The sequence below is a fragment of the Protobothrops mucrosquamatus genome, unplaced genomic scaffold (genome assembly GCF_001527695.2).
Source record: "Protobothrops mucrosquamatus isolate PMUCROS unplaced genomic scaffold, P.Mucros_1.0 scaffold45, whole genome shotgun sequence".
Classification (NCBI taxonomy): Eukaryota; Metazoa; Chordata; class Lepidosauria; order Squamata; family Viperidae; genus Protobothrops; species Protobothrops mucrosquamatus.
The window spans coordinates 1,268,386-1,277,631 of NW_015386427.1; positions in this window are offsets into that span (position 1 = coordinate 1,268,386).

Below are 9,246 nucleotides of genomic sequence, written 5' to 3' on the forward strand. Positions count from 1 at the left end.
GAACTATGGTGCTGGAGAAGACTCCTGCGAGTCCCCTGGACTGCAAGGCAATCAAACCGGTCAGTCCTAGAGGAGATCAAGCCTGACTGCTCTTTAGAAGGCCAGATACTGAAGTTGAAACTCAAGTACTTTGGCCACCTAATGAGAAGGAAGGACTCACTGGAGAAGAGCCTAATGCTGGGAAAGATTAAGGGCAATATAAGAAGAGGACAACAGAGAATGAGGTGGCTGGATGGAGTCACTGAAGCAGTAGGCATGAGCTTAAATGGACTCCAGAAGATGATAGAGGACAGGAAGGCCTGGAGGAACGTTGTCATGGAGTCGCGATGGGTTGGACACAACTTCGCAACTAACAACAACAAAGTCCAAGGTCATCCTTAAAGCTGCATAAAACTAAGCCCTGATCGGAAATCAGAAAGATGTAATATTTTAAAAGTACAGAGTTATAGCACAAAAAGATTATAAAAGGGGAAGCTGAAGAACACTGGGCACTATCTAACAAAATGAAATTCAATGGTGAAAAAAGCAAGGTTCTACATTTAGGCAAGAAAAACCAATTGCACAAGTACAGCATAGGTGGCACCTTGCTCAATAGTAGTAACTGTGAGAGGGACCTCGGAGTCCTAGTGGACAATCACCTAAATATGAGCGAGCAGTGTGCTGCAGCTGCCAAAAAGCCCAACACAGTGCTAGGCTGCATTAACAGAGGGATAGAATCAAGATCACGTGAAGTGTTAATACCACTTTACAATGCCTTGGTAAGGCCACACTTGGAATACTGCATCCAGTTTTGGTCACCGCGATGTAAAAAAGATGTTGAGATTTTAGAAAGAGTGCAGAGAAGAGCAACAAAGATGATTAGGGGACTGGAGGCTAAAGCATATAAGGAACGGCTGCTGGAATTGGGTATGTCTAGTTTAATGAAGNAGAAGCGGTGAATGCTCCAACACTGGAAGTTTTAAAGAAGAGACTGGACAGCCATTTGTCCGAAATGGTATAGGGTTTCCTGCCTGAGCAGGGGGTTGGACTAGATGACCTTCAAGGTCCCTTCCAACTTTACTATTATTATTATTATTATTATTATTATTATTATTATTATTATTATTATTATTATTATTATTATTATAACAAAAGAAGAAAGAAAAAAAGATATCTAAAGAAGCAAATTTCATCTTTCTTTGCAGTAGTTACAAACACAACAATTTCCTTCTCCACTCTCCCATATTATATATCATAGTTCCCTTCTTCCAAAGAAGCTAAATATTTGGAAGATTCCTCTCCATAATACCAGCGAGTGGTCTCCTTTTTGGACAATCCAAAATTCAGATTTTTATCAGTTCTCTGTAAAATTATTCCCATGGAAGAGTTCACATAGAATTCTTTAAAAGATCTCTCTTTAAGTACAATAATATTTGCCCTGCTGAGCGTGTTAAAAATATACATAATATGCATACAGTGACCATATGTCCTTTATTATAAAGGACTGTTGTCCATTTCAGGAAGCTCTCCTTTATTTTATTGTATTTAATTATTTAGTTTCTTGGACTTGCTCTTGAATTTTCTCTTGTGAACAAAATTATAAGCAACTAAAAAAATATTTTTATGAACCTCTTCCACATTTGCCCATTTTTCAAGTCTTTATTTTTTTAAAAAAATATGATCACTGTAAATATGTATGGACAACACCTAAAAATGGAAAGAAGAATGGAGATATTTTTCTTTTGGCCCTTCCCACCCAAAATTCTTCCTCTATCTTGCTATAAATGACCAACACGACTAACTCTCTGAGACTGCTAAAGAAAAGATTGTGAATTACTCATGAAGAAATTAGTCCTAAAATAATGTTCATTAGATTTAATTAGGTTGCAAATATTTTGTTACAGATCTCTTATTGGGCGTATTTTTTTAACATATTGAATTTAGAGTTGAAAACAAAATTTATGGAATATTCCAAACATTTGAAAGGTTTTTAAAAGTACAAATGCATTAAAAATAATTAAACAAACAGAAGCAGGGGTAATCTGTAAGTAAACACATTTGGAGATAAGTAATGAAAGCATGTACACCATAAAGTTAATTTATACATAAAAACACAAAGCCATGCACATTTTAGGCATACCAACTAATGAACAAAATGAACATAGTTGCAATAGCTCTCACAGAGAATTGACTGCTTTTTATTCCTCTGTTAATTGACTAAAAGGATTTGCAAATGCTGAATGGAAATCTTTGGCATCAATATTTAATAAAGGACTGTAATAAGATGCTAATCATTTTATAAGATTAAGTAGATAGATGTGAGAAGATGACTTAGTGCACAACTGCTGATTCCCAGAAAGTGCTAATTAAATCCTGAACCAACATAAACCAAAGTTAAAGAACAAGTTCAAATTGAAGGGAAAAAACAGTACTGGTTTATTACCAAAATAGGCTTTTTGTTATGTATTTGTAAGCTTGAAAAAAGAAAAATAGAAAGTTGAAAAGAGTCTAATCTATAATTTAAGTCATTACTGAATAATCTGAAGAAAAGCACACTCTAAGACAATAAAAGAGTACATCACTGACTAGTACAACCAACCCTAACTTAAGTAACCCTCCAAAGTACTAAGGATTTTAAGTTTATTATTGTTAGTTGCACAGATATTTAGACTGGATTTCGCATTTTTGTTCATCTATCAAGCTCTTCCTATGGACCTGGAGTAGGGAGACATTGTTTAATAATAGAGTAAAACTATGAGTTCTAGTCCCATCTGAGATACATGACAACTGGCTGGGTGACTTTGAGCCAGTCACTGTCTTTCAGCCAATTCACTTTGCAGGGTTGCTGCTGCGGAAAAATAGAAGAAATTGGTAGTATCTGATATGTTCATCATCTTCAGTTATTTATAAAAGTAATATTGAGATTTAAAAAAAATCAGTGCAGCATACAATGTTAATTAAAAATGAAATATAGACAAAAATATCAAAAACATCAATAAATTAAAAATGTAAAATATAAACATAAGTAGGATAGCTGATGGAATTAAGGACATATTTGTGCACATATGCATCTCTTTTTAATTTCCTAAAAACTATTGTCAATTTGTGCTGAACCATTTTTTCTATATGATATAGAGTTTTGTTCATCATTGAGTTACTAATAAAGTAATAAAGGTGGGATAAATATATAATAATAAATAAAATAAAAAACTCAGACAAAACAGCTCCATTACTAATTGTCAGATACTACAAGTCTCTTTGTAAATAGCTAGAGAGTTCACTGAATACTGAAATGCAAACTTCGGCATTAGCTTTAATCATCAGATCACCTTCAAAGGGAAGCTCATATAGAGCTGCAGAAATCAAACATTCTGCGTGCAGTTTGCAGTGAAACAATCTGACCTACCCTTTTGGATACAGCTGCATATTATAGCACATTAATTTTTTCTCTCACATTTCTCACCTCTTAGCAGCCTCCAAATTTTATAATTATTGTTTGGTATCCCCCCCCCCTCCGACCACCACCAAAATGTTCAAATCTCAAAAAACTATTTCTTGATTCTGGAAAGTTTACTTTAAAAAAACTAACAGACTGTCTACAATATAGCCACATCAGAATTAGAGCAATTTTTTTTTAGTGTTCCTTGGAAACTTCTGTTCCCAGAATGATAAACTTTGCATATCCCAATTTTCTAATCTCAATTCAGAAAGCATACTAGTTTATTCTTTGAGATAAAGATAACAGGCCTTTAGAAAGAAATATTTCAAGAGAAAATGTATTTAGAAATGTAAATATATACCATGATAATACTGTATAGCTTAGAATATGTCTTTAAATATAATTGGGAAGCTGATTATTATTTAATCTGAGACTAATGCTGAAATGGGACAGAATGAATTCAGGAATAAACACATGGGAAATTGACATGAAAGAAAATTGACATATCCATTCATTAATGATATTGGAACAGCAGAAAATGTATATTTAGTAAAACTAAATAGGCTTAGATCCAGACATGATGTAATTTATAAATTGTTGTTAGAAATTTCAGAACTATTTCCCATTTTCTGTCAATAAAGTCCCAGTGATTTCAATGGAAATTTCAATTAATCCCTAGAAAGGGTTCCTTACTGTCCAGTGTGAACCTAAACTACATTTTACCTACAGGTATGGCACAAAATCATTATGGGTAATTTAACAAAATGTAATAGTGTCAGGACATTAATTTTAAATAGCTATTTATAATATGGTGCTTGCAGCATACTTGGCTAGAGGCAGTATGCTCCCGTCCATTGTGAAATTATTAATTCTCATTAAACTATAATGTTCTATCTTGAAGGAGAACTAATTAACAGTTCTTCACTTAAATTAAGTTTTGCTGCTTTTGATCAGTCCAGTTAATTTCCTGCTTTGTTGAGCCAAATAAACTATATGTAACTGTATCAGTGCAAAATATATTCTGTGTACAGTGTCATTGTAACTTCAAATTGTCCCTAAATGAATGGTTATATATGGAAGACTATCTGTATTTTCTTTTTTACTGAAGAGGATCTAAGTGCTTGTAAGAAATAAGTAATTCTAGCTTAATCCCACAAGTGCGATTCCTCAAGAGATCATATCAATGCAGCTTCTTTATTGACTAGTATATGGGCAAGTATGCCTTATGCCAGAGTTCCCCAACCTATGGGCTGCGGCCCACTACTGGGCCATGGCCTCTTGGCCGCCGGGCCACGTGAGTAGCTGGGCAGTGCACGTGCATGTGCACGTGCTCACCCCCCATCGTGCCACCGTTGCTACGAGTGTTGTGCAGACAGTTGCAGCGCTGCTAGTATCACATGGGCGGTGGTAGTGCCACAAACCTTGTCTGGGGGGAGGCATTGCCGTGGGTGGCAGGTGGGTGGCAGCGCGCCACACGCAGGTGGCGGCATTGCCACAAACCTTGCATGGGCAGCAGCAGTGCCTCAAGTGGCAGGTGAGCTGTGGCGCGATCCTCGTGTGAGGGCGGTGGCGAGAGCCTCACACCGGAGAGGCATTGCTGGGGACCATGGTGCAAGCCTTGCGCTGGTGGTAGCATTGCCGCAACCCTGGAGGCACTGGTGCCACAAGCCTCACACAGGTGCTGCCATCGCCGAGAGCCTTGCATGCATGCTCGCAGCCTTGTTTGCATGGTGCACATGCTCGTAGCCTGTTTGCACACACATGTGCACGTGTGGCCACATTCACATTTGCGCATCCACATGTAAGGTGCCTGCCCCTCCCTTTGCCACTGGGCCGCCAATCCAAAAAGGTTGGAGACCCCTGCCTTTTGCCAATACTTTTTCAGGATTGTTTGTGCAGTGAGATTTTATTCTTTCCAGTCATTGGGACACCATACAAGGCAGGTTGAAATGGAAGCCATTTTCCCACATTTAATTTATGTATACCTATTCCTTTCCAGGGATGAGCTCTAAAAATATTGAAAAGTTCACATTTTATAGGGTAGATGGTACTAATAGCCAGCATCCAGAACATCATTTAGACTTCTCCAATGTCCTAGAATCTATTGCCTTCTAAAGTATTGGGACATCCTCAAATTCCTACCCAGCCATCTGGGGAATTCTAGAAACAGTTGCAGCTCGTTTTAAGGGCAGTGTCAACTCTACAACGAACCTGGCTGCAGCCATCTTGCTCATTCTAGATTGCCACATGAATGAAGAGGTCATTCTACTGGTTATGTTAGAGGGTTGGGAATTTTGTTAGAAAGCCCGACAAACTATTCTATTGGGGAACGTGGATGATTGCATAGCACTGGGGTGGGAAGTTTGACTTTGTAATCGTGTAATTCTTTGGAGGGAATTTCAGACTTGATTTCACTTTTGATCATGCTGGATTATCTGGATATCTTGTATCCAATAAACATGTTGTTTGAGGAAGCCTCTAGCCTCGGAGTTCTGATTTATTTGGTTCTAACTATTGGAACCATGGCAGTCAGTCAGTTGGAGTAAAGAAGTCAAATGAGGGTTTTATTAAAAGCAATATATGGAGGAGATCCTTTCTGCTAGATACCATAGAGCAGAGGTCCCCAACCTTTTGGGCACCAGGGATCAGTTATGTGGAGAGATTTTTCCATGGACTGTAGGGAGCATAGTTTTGTGTGCTGCCTGCATCCTGCAGATGGGGCTTTGCTTGTTTGTGCGGCCCAGTTGCTTACATGCCGCGGCCCAGTACCGGTCCGTGGACTGGGGTTGGGAACCCCTGCCATATAGAGCTGCTGAGAACAGACCATGGACTATTGGACAGTTTTGAAATATGGTAATCCAAATATAGTGGTACCTGGTACCTTGTTAATTGGTTCTAGGAGGCACAAGTACTAAAAATGATAAGTGCCAAACAAACCATGTGACATACCACGTGATCCTTTGTTTCAGCTGGGAATAACTTTCTGTCTGTCCCTTTTCCTATGTCAATGACCTTCCCAGCATGGCCGATTTCCTTTCTACCCTCTGCAGCTATCCTTCTCTTCCTTTTGCAGCGGCCTTCCTGGCATGGATGACTTCCTGTCTGTTCTCCAAGGCAGTCCCCTTTTACCTATCACAGTGCGTTGAGTACCAAACAAACAACGAGTAAATGGACAATTTCACATCAAAATGCATTGAGTACCAAAATTGTGTTTTGGAGCAGTCGAGTACTGAGGTACCACTATATGGTAAGTATGGCATTCATGTGCCCTCATAAGTTTTTTTTTTAATTGAAACAAAATTATAATCTAGGTAGAAGAGTCAGCTGGGGAGCTCTATGGTGCTGAGAGATAAAACAATTGAAAACTCAAGTTTAGTTCCATTTCTCTTCAACAGCAAACTATTCAGCCACCAAAGATCTTTCCACCCTTGTGATTAACTATGACACAAACATTACAATGTAACATCTTTTTGTTCAATGCTTCTATGAATGGCCTTCATCTTACTGTCAGCTCCAAACAGAAAAACTACTAAGTCACCCTTAAATGTATCCATGTAAAAGTAGTGGTTTCCCCCGTATTCCAAAACTGTCCAATAGTATATAAAATCTATTAGACTTTGTTACCCATTACTTGGGAGGAACATCAGATGAATGGCAATGCCTGGAAACAGAGGCAATAAGGCAGGATAGGAATTGGCAATATGAATAGCAATTGTAATACTACAATTATTTAACGTTCATTTAAGGATGGCTAGAGATCACTTTAATTCAGCAGCAATGAAAAGCATATCACTGGATTAGTCCTACACAAAATAGTATTCTTATGGTCCTACTTAAAAATGCTGAAAAATCATCAGTATGATCTGTTGTTCCTCTCGTTACAGCCTTCAGCAGAAACAATAGAATAACAGCTATTCAAAACTGGAATTCTCCATGCTCAATACAGGAATCTTATTACAGTAGCTATTCACCTACCATATGAGAATAATATATCACTTATGGATGTTATTTTTTCTATATTTCAGCACTTTTTATTATTAGAAAGTTTTTCCAGTTATTAACCAAAATAAGCTTTCTTGGCATTTTGTTTCTACCTCTGTTCAACTTTCTGCCCCTCTTCGAACTGTTATAATAATTTTTTAAAATCATGACTTTACCTAAAATAGAATCTATATCAACTTATAGCACTGGCATTACACAGCCAACTCCAGGTTAAACCCAGCATGGTTTGATCAAATACCTGTCAATTATCTCAATAGAAAGTATGCAAATGATTCTCAGACTATAGCTGTGACTACATATTTCAAAGATTATATCATGGTAAATTCAGAGAGAGTTTTTTAGAATAAATCATTAAGATTGCCTAAGCACTTTTCACTTGACTGAAAGTGGTATATCCTTAGTGGTTGGCTATGGATCAATAGTTTTCATTTAACATGTGTTACAATTAAGTGATATATTTGAACTAAATTTTAATGATTTGCTCAATATGTAACCTTTAAAAATAAGTTATGGTTTAGTATGTGTATGCCTAGCTATTGAAATAATTAAAGTAAAAATATTAGTATTAATACCAGTATTATAAAATATCTATTAATTTGTACCCTAAGATGCTATTTATTTTGACAAAATACATAAGTAATAGAAATCAAACATATACTACTTTTTATGAGGGTTAAATGAGACTAATTAGCTACAAAGTAAATACAGACAAGAAACTCTCATTAAGCTGTTGAGCAGATGACTTAATTTTTAGTTTTACGTCAGTGTATAACACAACATGAGCAGAAATTATGAGTAAAATGTTCCTATAACTAACACGTCACCTTTTCAGAATAATGGTGAAGAGTTAAGAATAAAACAGAACCAAGACATAGGAGGTTTTGCAAAATGACATGATCAGTAGTGGTAGGTGCTTGGAAATAATCAGGGTTATAAGTACTGAATTCCCTGACATGCTCTGATAATAAATAAAATTGCTTCAGCAGTTCTTAATACCAAGGGACTTTGGTGCCAACAATACCAGCTGTGACATCAAATAAAAAGAAAAAAGCATTTTGTTAAAACATTGATTTAAATATCAGGTGAAATTTAATAGTTATTTTCATTTCCAAACGTTCTGGATGGCTGAAAGATTAGGAAAAGGAATAAAAAATATTTACTTGGAAATTTTAAAAAAGTGAATTATTTCCTCCTCTTAAGTATCTGTGCCATAAAAAAAAATTGGGAGTCTGCCAATTGATAAACTTATCTAATAAAATAATAAGCAGTTCAGTCCACAAGCCAATCAAGACCAAAAACATGGATTTCTGACAAAATAATGCCGCTGATTTGAACCAGACTATAAATCAAAATTACATACATTTGAAATATTTATAGCTCAAAAGTTTAATAAATTTAAAGGCAATGGTATGGAAGATGAATAAATTTATGAAAACTCTGGTGTAATAACAAATATTGCGCAGACAAAGAAGCAAATTATTGACATCAATGATTTCCAAATTATTCACTCAGCTCCATTATCAATAAGATCAAAAGGGAATAGCTCTGACAGTCTGAACAGCTCTGACTGTTGTTCAATTTACCTCATTCAAGAGTTCTTATATAGAAATAAGATTCAAGACCATTCAGTAAATAGATATTCTATCCATTAGGGGCACTTCCAAAGCACTTCTATGTGTATATGCACTTGTATGTTTGTGTAGAGGGAAGCATGTAAACTGTTTTACACAATGCCTTATATGGGCTGCACTTGACTACTCTGGAAGTAGACTACAGTTCTCAAAATGAAAACATATAATCAAGGATATATGTTGCATTGTATCATA